Below are 17,973 nucleotides of genomic sequence, written 5' to 3' on the forward strand. Positions count from 1 at the left end.
TGGCTTAGAGGCAAATACTACTTAAAAACAAGAATCCTCTCAAAACAATGGTTTTATAAATTGATCCTATAACTCTGTAGGTACTTGCATGTGGTACTTGTGTGTTAAAAATTCCTCATTAGCATGTGCTAATAGGTTTTTGTCTAAATTCTGGCAATTAATTAACTCAGGTAAATTGGAAAAAATAAAATTTAGTTGCTAAACATAAGTCTGTGGTGGTTGTTCCTTTTGATTTCCTAGGGATTGTAATAATTCTAGGTAGTTAGGTTTTTGTTTTTTTTTTATGGTTCAGAAAGATGTGTACGTGTGAACTAAAGCTTTTCACTTAGTGTGGTGAAAAATGAGATTCAGTAAGCTGAGGCAGATAATCTTTTTAGTTATATAGATTTTATATTTTAGTGATATACATGTGTAACTCATTCATACTTAATATATATATTTACAGCTGTTTATTTTCTTTTATTGAGATGTAATTCACCTGCCATAAAATTTACTCTTTGAAAGTATTGCGACTTAATGGTTTTTAGTATATTCACAAAGTTGTGTAGTCATCATCACTAATTCTAGAACAGTTTCATTACCCCCAAAGAAAGTCTGCTAATTAGTTGTCACTCATTTCCCCCTTCCTCCAGCCCCTGGCACCTGGCAATCTACTTTATGTCTCTGTGGATTTGCCTGTTCTAGGCATTTTATACAAATGGAATCACACAGTATGTGGTATATTGTATTTGGCTTCTTGGACATAGCATAATGTTTTCAAGGTTCATTCATGTAGTAGCATATATCAGAGCTTCAGTTTTTTTAGTGGTTGAATAATACTCCAAACCTTTAAAATTTTGATTTGATGGGTGCTTAGTAAAAGTTAACAGAACAGGTTATCATTAGGGAGGTACTAGTAGATTTCTCAAGGTTGAGAAATCGTGTACTTTAAAATGTAGGCAAGGTGGTACTGAATATGTTGCATATTTTCAAAGGAGACCTGCTCTTAATTGTATTCCCCAAATAAAGGAATCTTTTTGTTGCTTCTTGGGATCAGTTTACAATATTTGATAAATGTGTCTCATAAATTAATGTAAGTTTTAAAAGGTCTCTAGAACCATCAGCACTTCAAATGAGATAATGTACTTTAAAACAAGATTCCAGTTAGAAAAATCAAAACACTATAAGTTAAAAGGAAATGCTTTTATCACCACATAGAATTATATTTTCCTGTGAAATTATATAGTAAAAATCCTCCACATTTCTCTTTACATTTATTACAGGTTTAATAATCTCTCTTAAAGCAGTATGATCTTATAGAATGAATAAGGTTTTCTGGGTCAGAGGGTGAATTTTTTAAACCTGGTGTACAATCACTTGTGATTCTAGGGAAATTGCTCTATGAACCTCTTCTGCAGACAGGGTTACTAATACCTGTTTTCTTGCAGGTTGTAGCTCTGAGGATTAAATGGCATAATGTCCTTACGTTGTCTAGTACAAACGCTGACCCATAAGCGACACTAAAACTAGTAACTTTTATGAAATCCTGTCTGTATTTGTTGTCTGTTGGTTTCCACTTTACATTCAAGAGAAATGAAAGGATGGTAAACCCAACTTGAGATTTTTATATTCTTCACATACTGGGAATATTTGTTGGGTGATTAATATTTGCTTCCTTGTTGAGTAAACACAGAGAAACATTTTTCTTAACACATTAACATTTTTAGTCCGTGGTTCCCCAGAGGAACTAATTGTGTGTGTTCTGAAGTTTCTACTTACATTCACATTTTTCCTTATTATTGTGGTTCATTAAAAAGATGAAATACTTAAATGATAAGGAAATCAATTTTGTATGTCATGTTATTCAGTAAACATTTGATTTCATTGGAAATTTGAAGTAATTTTGCTAAATCTTAAAGTTCGGTTCAATAAAGTTCCTTCAATTTAAAGTTCTAGAAAAGGAATCTTAGAAACATTTGAGCTCTTCATACTGGACAGTTGAATTATTATCTATCCTCCCATAGGAGCTACACCTTGTTGTTTTAGAATTTGTGGAACAATGAGAAATATTTGAATCCTTGCAAAGCTATAATTTTAAGTAGTTCAGGTGTTTTCACTCTGAGAACTGTTATTATTAGTCTTTTAACAAGAAATATTTTAAATGGGGTGAGTAGAAATAATAGCAGTCTGGCTAAAGGCAAATTATATTTATATACTTTTATATTTTTATGCAGTATATATTTATAAAAATATTTATACTCCATATGTAATTACAGGTAGGAAATATCACTAAACATCACTAAATAAGACAGATTTTGTAAGTTAACAACTAATAGAGATATTTAGGAGAATGCTGTGTCTGAAAGGATGCCAACAGAATTTGACCTGTGCAGATACCAATCATTAATGAAATTGTTTTGCTAATTCTCTTATTAAATTGAATCTTCTCAAAAGAGTATTAGAATTTTGTTTATAGTCTAAAAATAGTCATAGCATAGAGTTTCTTTAAAAGTGTAAACTTTGCTGACTTTAAAATATCAAATTGTTTTTATATATTGGCAGTATTTGAGTATACATTTTTTTTCATATTGTATCTTGGCCTTTAGATGGCAGCATTGTCTTTGTATATTTCAGTGACATCGCTTTTGTGTCCTTGATATAACTATAAAGGTAGAATGCTTATACATAGTTTCTGCAGGTATTATGGTTTGTTTTCAATTTTTGTTCTTTAGGTGGTTTTAATGGGAAAATTTCTTAAAATAATTTGAAATATTAGTTATATTTAGAAGTTAAAGATGAACTTGCTATTTTACACAAAATAGAAAGATATTTGAACATTCTTATTTGTGGGACTGATTTAAGTAAGATAAACTTTAGGGAAGGATTCCTGTGTTTATCGGAGTGAGTTTTATTCCGGTGGAAAGTGAGGACAATGACTTTACATTTTAAGACTCAGTGAGTTATGGTGAGGCAAAGAATTGAGGACTTCCATGTAAAATTTTACTCAAAAGAGAGTAGATTTCTGTTTTACTTCTTTTTGAGTGATACAGTTGCCATGCTCCTATATGACATGTTTTGTATTTGCTATAAAACTGTGGTATAGATTTTAGAAATAGATTTGAGGAATGCAACTATAGTGAGGTTCTAGCATATTGTATACAACTATCTCCCTTCTTAGTGATAGCTTTTGTATCTCTTCTGTGCAGTACTGGCTACAAAGTTATTTTTTAATCCATACTTACTTAAATGTACAGTTATTGATGATCTAGACACCTCTTTAAATGTATTCTGTCTGCTTCTTTACTCTTGTTGCTCCAGATTCCTCTTCTTTACTCTTTGGACAGAGAAGCTCTTTGGGCAGCTTCTTACTTAGTTGTGACAAGATCAGATGGATTATCTGTCAATTGTCATCCAACCTGATGCTTTAAAGTACTAAGATTTTATAATTTACTTAGAAAATAGCTTCTATGTGAAGTCCTAGGGTCAGTATATTTTATTTAGATCTATATGTATTGTGTTTATTTGGTCTATTTTTTTAACACCTTCTATTCTATAGAGTTGGGTTGTGATCTAGTATAGGGTGTCTCAATTACCAAGAAAGTAGTAATGTATTATGAATAGATTTTAGAAAGTTTTAGGGAAGTGATAAATGTTTCCTGGTTAAAACTTGATGTCCTGAGAGTTAATTGTGAACTTTTATTTTTTTTCAGTCTCCTGGTGAATTGTTATTTTATTAGTTTTATAATTATATGGCATAGAGTTCTTTGACTGCTACCATAATTTTTTAATAATGTTTTTATTTTTTCATTTTATAATTTTTTGGAGGCTTACATGTATGAAGTAGGATCTAAATTCACCTCTTCAGACCTCCTTCTTGTAGCCTGGAAGCATTTCAAGGGGTGATTGAGGCAAATGCCCTATTTGAGTTGAACTAAACTCAGTTCATACCTTGATCCTAAGGTTTCTTAGTCATGTGACTTGGATTAGTTACCTTAATTTTTGTACTTTCATTTCTTTGTTTGCAGAAAGGATATAATGCTACCTCAGATGTGTTCTTATGAGTATTAAAGAGATTAAATGAGATTAAGAGGTAAAGTAGCAAATGTGTTTTATGGTCCCCAAAATAGGAAGTCTTCTGTAAAGTTTACTTTACTTCCTCTTCCTTCCAGAGTTTACTTTCTGGAATCTACCAATTTGAATTAAGGCTATCATCTACTATATTCTGATTTCACACCTATTCACAGTTTAATTCCTGGTTGCTGCTTGCTGTGATTTGAGGTTGTTGCAGCAGCTAAGTGAATACACTGGTAACCATGTTATCATCAACTGGAGTATGTGAGGTAAACATTTTCGTCAGAATTTAAATAGCAGTAGCTAATTCAGCATTTATATTAAGGCTTGCGTTTCCTGACTCTTTGCTTTTCAACTTAGAGTTAATATATTAAGGGATTTGGTTCCCCTTTTACCCCCAACACCCCACTACATTTCTTATATCTTATTTCTGAAATACTCCTTGTGAAATAAGTTTACTTGTAATCCCAGACTTAAATAATTTATATTTGTGAGGGATTCCCTTTTCAAAATACTCATTTAAACTTCCAGGTCTCTTACAGTAGATACTTGCCTTCATTGTCCTTTCCCCTCTTAATGGACGAGGCATTTACTTACATCCAGAGTGGTACTTACTTTCCAGTAGACACGGTGCATGAATGTGGCACTCTAAAATAGGTGACCTAAAGATACTGGGCTTTATCTTATTATTGAATGCTACATTTCATGATTTTGCTGTCACTTGTTGATATTTAAAAATATTTGATAGTTAGGTTTTTCTTTTTGTATTTATAATGTGCCAGGCAGTGTGCAGTTTTACATAAGTAGTCCTCAAAACCATCATATGAGGTAGTTTATTTTTATTCTATTTTACAGATGAGGAAATTGGGACCTAGAGAGGTTAAGTAACGACAAACAGGTGTCACAGTTAAGATTCTAACCCAGATCTGTTAGAATCCCAAACCTTTGTCCTCAAGCCCTTTCATGGATACATCACAGATGGAGCTAATAATCTATTTGCCTTTTAACCATACAGTAATTTCTAAAAGACATTTTCCCCCTTTAAAACACTTGCTGACAGGTACTTTGAGACATCAAAGAAAGAAATTATTTATTATCATGAGCAGAAGATCTTTTTGCTAGGATGATAACTGATTTCAGGGGAAGTACCAATGGAGACATATTGAAATCTTTTCTAGAAAATTAGTAAACTTATCAAAGAAGAAAGGCGTTTCAAGATTGCATTTAATTTTCATCTTAATCCTGTATGAGTATGATCATAGTTAACTTTAATAGAATTGCACTATTTATGCAAAATTTTTTTACTTTGCAAAAGCATAGTATTTTATTTTAGTTTTTTGTGAAATTTGGATTCAGAAGCTAAATACCATTTTATTTTTGTCCAGTAGATTTAATAGAATTTTGAATAAGTCAATGAACTGATTTCCTTCTACTCTGTTCCTTAATATTGTTTCAGATGTTCATTCGGTTCATTTAATATTTGACTAGCGTGCGCCAGGCTCTGTGAGAAGTGTTGAGAAATTAAGTTTTATTGCTAAAGGGAGGAGATTCCTGTCTAGTTATAAGTGCTGTGGAAATACCAATGACAAAAGTAGTTTGTAAATTGTACTATAAGTAGTAGGTGACAGTTGAACTGAGTCTTGAATGATATATAGTGCTGTGATATTATGATGCAGGTAAACATTTTTGTTGGGGTATTTGCATTTGTGAGAGACAGCACTAACAAATACAAGGCACTGGGAAAATATGTGTAATGTTTAATATGTGGTGGGTGTTAAAGTAAGATTAGTTTTACAGGCAGGGTGGTGGGTGAAGTGTTGATATTTGGGTTTGTAAAGGAGGATAGGGATCAGGATGAGACTTTTGAGCATCATGCTAAAGGAATTTGTATGTCTCTAGGTAATGGGGACTATAGCATGGGGTTTCAGCAAATGTGAAATGCGATCAGGTTTTGAGGTCTTGTATTATTTTTTTATTTTGAGAAATTGAAAAATATAGAATAATAAAAAGTAATAACATTTATATGCCCATCATCTAGACATTGACAGTTGTTAAACATTTTGTTCAAGTTGCTTCTTTTTTGAGTTAATAAAAGAAATAAACTTTGAGCCTCTGTTGTCTTGTACCCCATGTCATTCCCACTGTCTCCTAGAGACAACTACTATGATGACCTAAAATGCTTTAAAAAAAAAAAAAACTTTAATAGACATAATTGGTACCATGAATGACATAGTATTGTTTAGTTTGTAGTCACATATAGTTTATATCTGATATTGTATTGTTAAATATCTGTTCTTACAAATTATCAGCCAACAATTTGCATTTTTATTTTTAAACTTACTTATTTTTTAGTTTTTTAAAATATGATGTATTGTCAAGTTAGCTAACATACATTTTATATAGTGTGGCATTTTTACTTTTTTAAGTTGTTTTTGAGATCTAGTGATAATATGTAATTCATTCTTTGTAACTCTTAGTGTTCTATATAGATATGTATATCCTGTTTATCCATTCCTTACTGAAGGACTCTTGCATTGCTTCCAGTGTTTTTCTGTTACAGGTATTGTTGCAATAAAATCCTTATGTAAGTCTCCTGCACTTATGTATAAGAATTTCTCTAGGGTCTATACCTAGAAATGTAATTATAGGGCGCTAAGAAATGTAGATTTTCCAATTTTTACTAGATCATGCCAAATTGCTCTTCAGGAGTAATTAAAATCATGCTTTGCAGGTTTATCTTGCTGATGGATTATGAACTCTTTTGAGGGCAGGGAGTATCTACTTATTCTTTTATCCATCACCCCTCATTGTGCACGTAATAGACATTCAATAAGTGTTGGCTTAGTGACAAATGGGTTCCTACTGAATTGAACATGCTTTTAAAATGTATTTTTCCAGGGGTGCCTGGGTGGCTCAGTCGGTTAAGTTAACTGAAGTTAACTGAAACTTCACTTTCAGTTAAGTGTCTGACTCTTGATTTTGGCTCAGGTCGTTATCTTGCGGTTTGTGGATTTGAGCCCCATGAGCCTACTTGGGAGTCTCTCTCTGCCCTTCCCCTGCTCATGCTCTCTCTCAAAAATAAATAAACTTTAAAATGTATTTTTTCAAGTATTTTGGCGATGTACTTTAAAAAGAAGATAGATTTACATATGTAAATAAAAGCTTGAAAAATAGCTTACAGATTCAGAGTCAGTAGTTTTCTGACTTTTTAAAATCTTTTTTCATGTTTATTTATTTTGAGAGAGAGAGAGAGAGAGAGAGAGAGAGAGAGGGAGAGAGAATCCCAAGCAGGGTCCACACTGTCAGCACAGAGCCTGACGTGGAATTCGATCTCATGAACTGTGGGATCATGACCCTAGCCAAAACCAACAGTCAGATTCTTAACCAAATGAGCCACCCAGCCTCCTCTGACTTTTCAAATAAGTAAATTTCTTTGATTTAGTTACGGTATTAATGATGCCATTCTTTGTGTATCAGATTTATCCAGCCATTGTCACTAAGTACTCAAGAGGTATTTTCTAGGATGGTGGATTTTTAACAAAATGCAGTTTTGAGCAACAACTAGAATATGATTTGTATTCTTGTCAGAATTATATGGACTTGTATATCCTTATTGTTAATAAAATTGGTTTTATTTTCTCAATGGTATTTGAAGGACCAATTTTAATTAAAAGCAAAAGTTATTTGGCATCCAAATAACTTGAAAACCGAAGTTAAAAGATTATTTGGTATATTTTTCAATCTGAAGAATACAATGAACTCATTATATATTCTTTGCTAAAGCTTATCCTGTGTCTTTTTAATCTGTTGGTATCTTTCTCGTGTGGATATCCTTTTTTATGCTTTTTTTAAAAATTATTTTTGGGGCACCTGGGTGGCTCAGTTGGCTAAGCGTCCGACTTCGGCTCAGGTCACGATCTCACTGTCTGTGGGTTCGAGCCCCGCGTCGGGCTCTGTGCTGACGGCTCAGAGCCTGGAGCCTATTTCAGATTCTGTGTCTCCCTCTCTCTGACCCTCCCCCGTTCATGCTCTGTCTCTCTCTGTCTCAAAAATAAATAAATGTTAAAAAAAAATTAAAAATTATTTTTTTCTCTTTCTAAAAATTAAAGAAATTTCTATTAAGTTTTGTTTTAATTCCACTGTAGTTGGCATACAATGTTATATTGGTTTTCAGGTGTATGATATAGTGATTCAACAATTCAGTACATTACCCAGTGCCATCATGATAAGTGTACTTCTTTGGGTATCTTTATCAGGTATTTTGGTAAGAACATAAATGAACTGTATTATGTCATTTGGAAGGTATAAAAAACCATAAAGTGTGTGTGTGTGTGTGTGTGTGTGTGTGTTCTCCTGTGTACCAGTGTGACACAGGCAGGCAGTGACTTGGATAATAACTAAATAATTTTTCTTTGGAATTTAGTAATTTTTTTTACCCAGCATATTTACTTGCCTAATTGTATTAGTTTAGTAGTATTAAAATTAGTTCACAAACTTGGGACTTACGAGTGATGATAGGAGATGCTCAAATGCAAAAAGCATCTCAGGAGGAAGCTAGCCTATTATTAAGAACTCCAATACAGATACCCAGTGTTGACAATGCAGAATTTATTATGGTTAAAAATAGGAGACTCCAAGTGGTATTTATATATTCTTAAAAAAAATTTTTTGGGTGATATTCTAGATTGCTAAAAATATCCAACTTGTTTTGGTTTAAAATTTATAGTTGGTAGGTTATTTCTAGTATTGCGGTTCTTTTGCTGATGTTATTTCACTTATATATTTTATACTTTAGATCTTGCTTTTTCTTTAAAGATGTAATTTTTGTTTACTTTTCTTTTGGCACTGCATATTTTAAAAAATCAGAAAGATTTGGAGCAAATCAAATTATCTCTCAGCTATAAGTGTGAAAGTGCTGTCTAGGGCTTTGTGCTCAAATGTTGGTAACAGGAGATATTGGATTGAGATAAAGAGCCTAGTCATCAGACTTAGCAAATAGAAATTTTATAGTGTTGGATGGCATTGGGATGCTGGGAGTACATTAATTCTGTCACTTATGAGCACATATTCTTCAGCTACCTTTCTAGACTGTCAGTCACCAAGTAAGATGTATTACTTGGATCTAGGGAGAAGTTTTGCCTTATGTGTTTCTTTTTCCACAGTAATGAGGTGCTAGGGTCTTAGGATATCCAAGACTTAATCCCATTTATTATTTTAGCCGTTAAGCTTAAGGGGAAAAGAATTAGTGTTTTTGTTTTGGTTTTTTAGGTTTGCCCTTCTGAATATCATTAGTTGAGTCTGGCTACCAGGTGACAGGATGCATCTTTCCTAGCATTTTCTTACAGCTGTTATCAAAAAGATAAGTTGCCATGAAAGTGTTATGCTACTTGGGCTTTCACCAGTGATTCTTCTTCAGGCAAAAGGTGTACAGATTGTGCTTCTGTCTAGGTAACTTGTGTGGTGAGTACTGTTCCTATTTCTGTTACATACTTTGCTTATTCATATTGCGTAGATTGTCTTCCTTTGTTGTCTTTCTTGAAGTTTTTGATAAAAGTCTAAACATGGAGTTGCCTCCTGGGTGGAAGGATGGATTGTCCTGAGAGTGTTGGAGTAAATTCTTTGCCTTGGACTGTGTCTTCTGGTTTTTAGTAGTTGAGAACTTGAAAAGCCAGATGAAGTCTGTACTATTTTGATATTTACTCACTTTTTAAACTCTCTTATTGCATCTTATTTATGTAGCCGTATCAAATTTAGGTTGCAGAAAAGATCAACATGGTATTTTTCTTTAGTAGTTACTGTACTTCACTATTTTTGGTTTCTAAAATATGATAGAAGTGGATTACTTCAGAAGAGTTCTTGGGGTAGAAAATTTATAGTGTCTGTTGCCAGGTTTTTATGGGACTGACTGTTTCTGATTTAAGCATAAAATCTAGGTGTTTATCATTCACTCTAAGATGATATATACATGGATACATTAAGAATATGTAATTCAAAGAAAAATAGTTATAAATCAGAGTCCTAGTTGAACTACATTTGGGTGATGAGTAAATCTTTTATTTTTTTCTTTTTGAATATGTCTTTGTAAAAATAAAGAGGAAGGCATTTATTTATATTCAGTGTTCTTTAAATGCCTATCTGAATACCTACAGATTGTAAAATTATTTGCATGATGTTATGCTAGCCCTTCATTTTGACTCATCAGAGAACATGATAGAATTAGGTTAAGTTTTGATTTGTAGATTCTCTGAATGGGGAGTCAAAATGTATTTCTGTGACTTTTCACTAAGTTGATGTTAACTTTAAATATTGGCATGTAATTTGAATAGCTTGATATGTCATATGTTTTAAGTTGTTACAGGACATAGTTTTGTACACACATGTACATACCCCTCTACCGCTGATATATTAATAAATATTTTTCTCATTATATATAATTGTAGGCAGTTCTATTACATAATCTAATATACATTCCATAAATTAAAGTTGTTTTAGGCTTATGAATGAAGAGCTTAATGGAAAACAGCGTGAAAGGTATACCACTGAATTCAGTCATGACCTAAGACATTTCCGTAGATTGACCTTTTGTTTTTCACATCCACAACCCAGGAATCCTCTTGATAAAATACTATTTATCATTTCAGAAGATCTGTAATGGCTTTCTTCACAGGTTTCTCTAGTTACTAGTCTCTATTCTCATTATATTCTCAACTTGTTCATTTACTCTTCTTTTTCTGCTGTCATCTTGCTTCTAATATTTGTTCAATACCTTCAAGCTTAGCTAAATATTTTTTGTCAAATTTTCTTTAGGAATTCCACATTTATTGCTTTCCCATATACTATCAGCTTTTCCTGTACTTTATAATTTTTTATTAATCCATTGATACCTTGTTGTAGGTTTCAAGGTTTCAGTTTAGTCATGTAAGCTCTTTGTAAATGGGGATGATAATGTCTTTTAAATTTTAAAACATGTAGTTAAGTATCAGACTACATCTCTCAATGTTTTGGCTATTTAAATAGATATTAGAAGTTCTTAAAAATTAAAGATCTTCTATGTAAAAATTGTAAAGTTTTTGAAAATGACTGTTAATGAAGATGAAACATTTTATACTCAAGTCTTTTTGATTTAGTTCTGGAAAAATTACTTTTGTGACAGGAAGGAAAGCTATTAAAAATTAACATTTTCAATGAAACACATGTCAGTAACTTTAAAGATGATTATTTATACTTTGGTATGTACACATAGCCTAGCTTGTGGTACATAAATTTTTATTAACAACTGAATTGGTGAAATAAGCTTTATTCTGCAGCAGTGTCAACTGATTCTTCATTAGTGTTTATACCAGAAGAATGGCAGTGACAGCTTGAGGAAGTGAAACCCCAGAGAAGTCTACCCTCTTCAAGAATTAAGTAGTTTTTAGGAAATGATTTCTTAAAAGTGAACGTTGAACTTGTGTCTTTAAAATCTTTTTATTGTAAATGGCATTTCTTGATTTACATCTTGTTGAGAATATTTGACTTTAGTGCTTCCACCAATGCATTTTTTCCTGCTTTCTGACAACTCTAACAAAAATCTCTCCAAGACTGCTGAGAATTGTGTTTTTTTTTTTCTTTTGTCAAACTTTAATCACTTGGATGTTCAGGAGATGAAAGTTACCAAGTTGTTTCTGTGGATGAGTTTGTTTAGATGAGTTTGATTTTGTTGCTACAATTAGAGATAGATAAAGTGTAATATTTGATGCATATCTTGGTTGCTTGATACTAGCTAAATGCACCAAATAAATCTGGTGTTAAGTTTAGTTATAACACTGATACTGCATGCTTTGAGGGTAATATACTGTGCAGAAATGACACTGACATGTATTCTTGTAAAAATACTTTCTGTCAAAGTCATAGTTCTTAATTTCATAAATTGATTCCATTTATATTATTATCTTTTTGTTCTTTAAAATGTTCTAATGGTTTTGTAGAATCAAAAATTGGGGAAAGAATACTCAGAAAGAAGCGTAAATAGGCATCTGACTAGAATAATCAATGCAATTTGTTTCTTTCTTTTCTTGGAGGAGTAAGTGCCATTTGGAAGACTTAAGGAAAAAAATGGGCAAGTATTTGTTCAACCAACTGTATTTTAACCTTGGATTGTGTTTTTTCATTCTGGAAGTGATATTTCTTTCTAGTACACCTAGATGGCTTTTGTCTGTAAAGTAAGTCCAAGCATATAGGAATCCTCTTTTTTTCATATCTATATCTATATCTATATCTATATCTATATCTATATCTATATCTATATCTATCTATATGTGTGTATATATACACATATATATATATATATTTCATCTTTTTCATATATTAAAGTCTATATAAACCAGTTACATTTTTTAATGTACTTTATATTATTATTTTTTTTATTACAGTCAAGAACAGTTTTGTTTTTTTTTAAAGATAAAGTACTTGTGCTGACTGTGGATCAGTGTAAGACTAGGAGGTATTTCCATATAGTCTTTTCCATAGTGGTGAATCATTTTCATTCTACTGTCTGCATTTCCCTAGTGTCACAGGTTAATTCTTCAGATGTTTGTGCTTTTCCCTTTCTTTCTATTAAAGCATACCTTACTTTACCTGTTGTGGAAAGTAACTTCTTTCAGTTATTACAGCCAACTTGTAATCACCTCAGTGCTTACCTCCCATTCTTGAGATTCTATATTTGTACATGTCTAAGGTTAATTATTCATTTGTCTTAATACATTATATATATTAAAGGTACATTAGATTTGTTTGCATGTCTTATTGATAATGCACTTCCTTCTTCTGACCCTACTTATTAAAGTAAGAAAAGTCCTGTTTCTTAAACAAAAATGGTAATGACTTAACCTTGAAAGTGACCTTAGAAGGCTCCCAAACCCACTTCCTACAAATTCCTTTAGTGCATGCCTGATAATGAGTTGTCCATCAATGTGCATCTGTGTGGAGAGGGTGATTTATTGACAAATATTCAAAAACTCATGCAATATTTTAATGAGAGTTTAAAAATTATTAATAATATTCCAAAGTGATATTTGACCAGATTTTTCTTATTTCTAGCATTTAGGTTATTAATTAATGCCTTTTTTAAAAGAGAGGTTACATAAACTCAGCACATTATTTAAACAAGACTAGAGAAGCTTATTCTCACATCAAATTAGTCTGAAAATCTGTAATTTAACAATTGAAATCATCACCTTTTGTGATATGTGCATTGTTTTAGGAGACCTTTCCTTTTTTCGGTGGTGTATGGCAATACCCACTAAGTTAGTGGTTCCCGTAAAACTTCTGTGGTTTCATTTACTATTAACATGCTCTTTGACAGCTGGCCTTTACTAATCTCACACCATGGGCTTGAAACTTTTTCCTTAAAGCTTTATAGTTGAATTACAATACATTGTGTCCTTTATTTTCTCCTGGAAAAGGATTTAAACAAACTTTCTATTGCACTTGTTGAATATGTATTTCATAGTAACCACCATGAAGTTTGCAGCATTTAAGAAGATGAAGAAGCAAAGATAAAAGATACACATTCAAGAAGGCTTGGTTTCACAGTTGCTGCATAATCCTTTCTGCTGTCATTGGTACCCTAACCCTGTACCTACCAGAACAAAAGAAACTGAATTGGAAATTGTGGGAGCTGGGGAACATTCAGTTGGCAGCCCATCGCATGGCCCATAGGCGTTGTCAGGTCTCAGTTTGATGCCCTTTATTCTTTCTGACAGATGTGAGGTAGGGTCTATGAGGGGGAAGTCATTACTAGAGAGAGGGCAGTGTCAGATCAAAAGTAACCAGTGATCAAACAAGGTAAAGGGCTGTGGAAAATAGGCTCTCTTTCTGGCCTCAACACCTGCCTGATCACTGAAGGGAATAGTCCTTATGTGTCAGGGAAAGTTGATTTTCTTTGATGTACAGTGAATTAGAAGTCGGAATGGAAGCTTAACTGGAGTACAGAAGATTTTTACTTCCTAGTTCTTGGGCAATTTGGGTGTTTAAATTTTTTACTTTAATTGTCTAGAAGTTAGAGAAGTCATTCTCTTCTAAATATTAAAGCTTACCCATACTAACTTTGTTAACACTATATATTTAGAGGTAAGTACTAATAAACAAGCAAGTTTCAGTACAGTATAGAATAGGCTTTAGAAGTTACCAAATTCTTCTTTTCAGTATCGAATTACAACTTTACGCAGAGCATTTGTATAGTTATGATAGTGAATACAAAGTGGATAGTGCTAAGCTTGTCACATAGTAGGTCCCTTCATTGTATAATTTTGGAATTTATGTAAGTCATTTCAAATGAGTTTGAATTAATTCTTTCTCCTTAAGTGCTTATTATTATATTTTCTCTTCAGATAACGCTTTCTAATCAAGTCAATTAAAAGAAAATTTAAAGAGAATCTTGTTGGGGTTTTCTATGTATGGTTCTTTTTCCATGCCCTTTCATGTTTAATGCATATGACTAAAGTCTAGAAGAAGGATGCTATTTTTATCTTTCATTAGCTTGCTGTGGTGATAGATTGACAATTGAGACCTATTTCTAAAAATTTCATTTATGGTGTTTTCCTTTATATTAATAGCCAAGATTTAACCCCTACTAGTTCTTTACTGTCTCAACTTTTGGCAATTAAAAGTCATTTTGTTCTTAAATTCTAGCAGTAAGAATGTATTAGAAATTGTTGATTTTCTAGTAAGAAGAATAAAGAGTCTTAGTGCCTCTGCCTTTTAAAAGTGATTTTTAATCTAATAACTTGTCTGGCTCTACATCTTTGCATGAACTCTTACATTTGTTTGTTTTTGATACTCTTAGGTAACCTAAATCTTCCTCTTTTGTACATTTAGATCTATAAAGAAATATAAAACATGATATACATTATGTTGTATTACCTTCATATTAAATTAGTATTTGGCTTCTAGATTACTGTTAATAATAAATATATTTTATGCTTGAGAAATTTCAGAATAATGTGTTTGAGCATACTGCTAACTACTGATATTTCTGATTTGGCTTTTAAACAAACTTTGCTCATAAATAATCATAAATATGTTTGTTTAGGGTTTTCTTAAGGTAGTTTGACCTAGGAGTTTTTATGTTGACATTGAATAAGATGCATTTTAATTTTTTTATTTGATTTATTTTCTTTGAAGTAAAATGTGTTATAAATTAAGATTCTATATATCTGAAGCTTTATGAAATTTAAAAAATGTTAATACAGATACATCACACATCTAAATACAATTAGACTCATTTTTTTTTTACTTTCTTTTATTATATAAATTTCAGGTATATAGCATTATAACTTCTAACATGTTTGCCCTGAACAGCCTCTGAAGAACTGCAAATTGAAACCAATATGGTAATATTACTCTGATTAAAGGAGGAGAATAATTTTGGCTTGGGTCTTGGTTCTTTGAGAACATTTCTCCAGTCTGCCCTTCAGTCTGAATATTTGCAAAATGGATTTGAGTTTGCCAATATTTTAATACTGTTAGGAAGAAACATTTGTAAAAGGTAAATTTCTATAAGGAAATTCCAGTTGTTTTTTCAAAATGGACTTCAGTATAAAATTTTGCTAGTCATAATTTTGGTTTTATAGCATGCTATCATTAGTCCATGCATGCTCTTATTTCCTTATAAAAGCCAATTTATCTAAAAATTATTTAACATTTACTCAAGAGCTTATTCCTCTAAGAATAGCATATTACCAGTAACTTTCAACCACCCATGTATTCCTCCTTTCTCTCATCTCTGACTCCCCTTCAGAGGTAACCAGAAGTAACCACTATCCTGAATTTTATGTTAATAATTTTTCCCATTTTGTTACATATGTATATGTGCCTAAACAATAAGTAGTTCAGTTTTTACTTGTTTCTTTAAATTTAAATTTTAATTTATCATTTTTAAAAATATTTATTTATTTTTGAGATAGAGACAGTGTGAATGGGGGAGGGTCAGAGAGAGAGGGAGACACACAATCTGAAGCAGACTCCAGGCTCTGAGCTGGCAGCACAGAGCCTGATGTGGGACTTGAACTCTCGTACCGGGACATCATGACCTGAGCCAAAGTTGGATGCTTAATAACTGAGCCACCAGGGTGCCCCTACTTTTTTTTTTTAAAGTACATTTCTAAAGGGGCCGTTGAACTGGTAAAAACAGTACTTTCTCAGATATTTCAATGTATTATTTAAAAGTAATGTAATTTAGTCAATATAAGGAAATATTTCTGAACTTAAACTTGATACTACTTAAAGTAAATCTAATTTGTGAGATAGTCTCTGCTGTATTTTCATTTTAGATCTTTTGACTGTACAGTATCTGTATGTTGATCCCTTGCAATTCGAATCTTCCATTTATAAATTATAAATATAGAGGATGAAGCCTTTTCTTTCTCAGTTTTGGTTTATAACAATTGTAGCAATTTCTATGACTTGGTGTACAGTTTAGAAAAATTCCTCTTTGGGGGCTCCTGAGTGGCTCAGTTGTGGGTAAGCCTCCAACTTCGGCTCGGGTCATCGTTTCACGGCTTGTGAGTTGGAGTCCTGCGTCGGGCTCTCTGTTGACAGCTCAGAGCCTGGAGCCTGCTTCAGATTCTGTCTCTCTCTCTCTCTCTCTCTCTCTCTCTCTGCCCCTCCCTGCTCATGCTCTGTGTCTCTTTCTCTCTCAAAAATGAATAAACATTAAAAAAAAAAAAAGAAAAGTTCCTCTTTTTGGTGATAGAAATAGTTGATCAGGAATAGCTAAATAATTACCAGTTTGGTATGGAAGTAAGTGGATTTTAAGCTTACCAAATGACCTTTATGTTTTACTTAGTTTAATGTGTCATTAGTAATATAATAAATACAACCATTGCCATTTTCCTAAGGATAAAATGATTGAGCTAAATTTCTTTGATTGCTAGATATACAATTGATCTAAAAACAGCTTTTGGTGGTGGTGGGGGGGCGGGTTGTGTAGAGAAAGCTACATTATATATTTAGGTTGGTTTTTAAGACTTCCTATGATTTCAGAGCTACTAATTTGCAGAAAAGTGTTTTTTTGTTTTTTGTTTTCCTCTCTCAGCATAGTTCATTAGATTGGTTGGTAATTCAGTATTGGTCTGGTATACAAGTTTTGGTGAAATCAAATCATATAGCATATTTGGTTGACTACAGGTGATTTTACTCCAGTTTCTATTTTTTTAACTGTAGTCCTTGTAAATTAAAAATCAATATTCATATTGTCTTCATGTTTTTGGTAATCCTTTGGAAATACAGTTGATAATACATAAGAATAGTCAATATTCAGAATGGCTAATGATTTGCAAATATATTGACTGAGCTAATTAATATTACTGGAGATCAAATTAGCACATTTCAACTTTGATTAGCACAGATTTTTTTTCCTCTTGAGCAAGTTATGATCAATCACATTTACAAGAATGTAGAATATACATTTTTATAGCAGTCTTCATTTGCAGGAGACTTTTGATCTAAGTGGAAAGCTCATGCACATCCCTTTGTGTGTGTGTAAATATGTGTGTATGCATGCAAGCATACATGTATTTGTATATGTATGTATTTATAAAATAAACTTGGTAAAGAGATTTCGGTTAATGTAATTTGAATTTAAAAGGGAGATTTTTTTGTTTCCTTCTTTATACTGATGAACTATGCTTTTTTGCTCTATTATGGTATCCAAGAGGTCCATATTGAATGTTGGTTCATCTTTTCTCTCCAAAATACATTTTGGTGAGATCGCTTATGAATGATAAATACAATTGGCAGAAAGTATGTAGGTTGTAGTTTGAGAAGCTACACTTAGTTCATTCCATTGAGTTTTATTCGCTGTTTTGTAATGTATGGTACATCTGAAGAAGCAAAATAATACTCCCTTGCATGCTTTTTTTTTTTTTAAGTTTATTTATCAGA

General features: G+C 32.2%; 1 protein-coding gene across 3 annotated transcripts in view; it reads left to right on the forward strand.

Moving 5' to 3' along the window:
• Positions 1 to 17,973, forward strand: part of FBXL17 (F-box and leucine rich repeat protein 17) — a 495,428-nt gene that overhangs the window by 45,516 nt on the left and 431,939 nt on the right. The window lies entirely within an intron of this gene.

The sequence above is a fragment of the Panthera pardus genome, unplaced genomic scaffold (assembly GCF_024362965.1).
Source record: "Panthera pardus isolate Hobbes unplaced genomic scaffold, ASM2436296v1 HiC_scaffold_2, whole genome shotgun sequence".
NCBI lineage: Eukaryota > Metazoa > Chordata > Mammalia > Carnivora > Felidae > Panthera > Panthera pardus.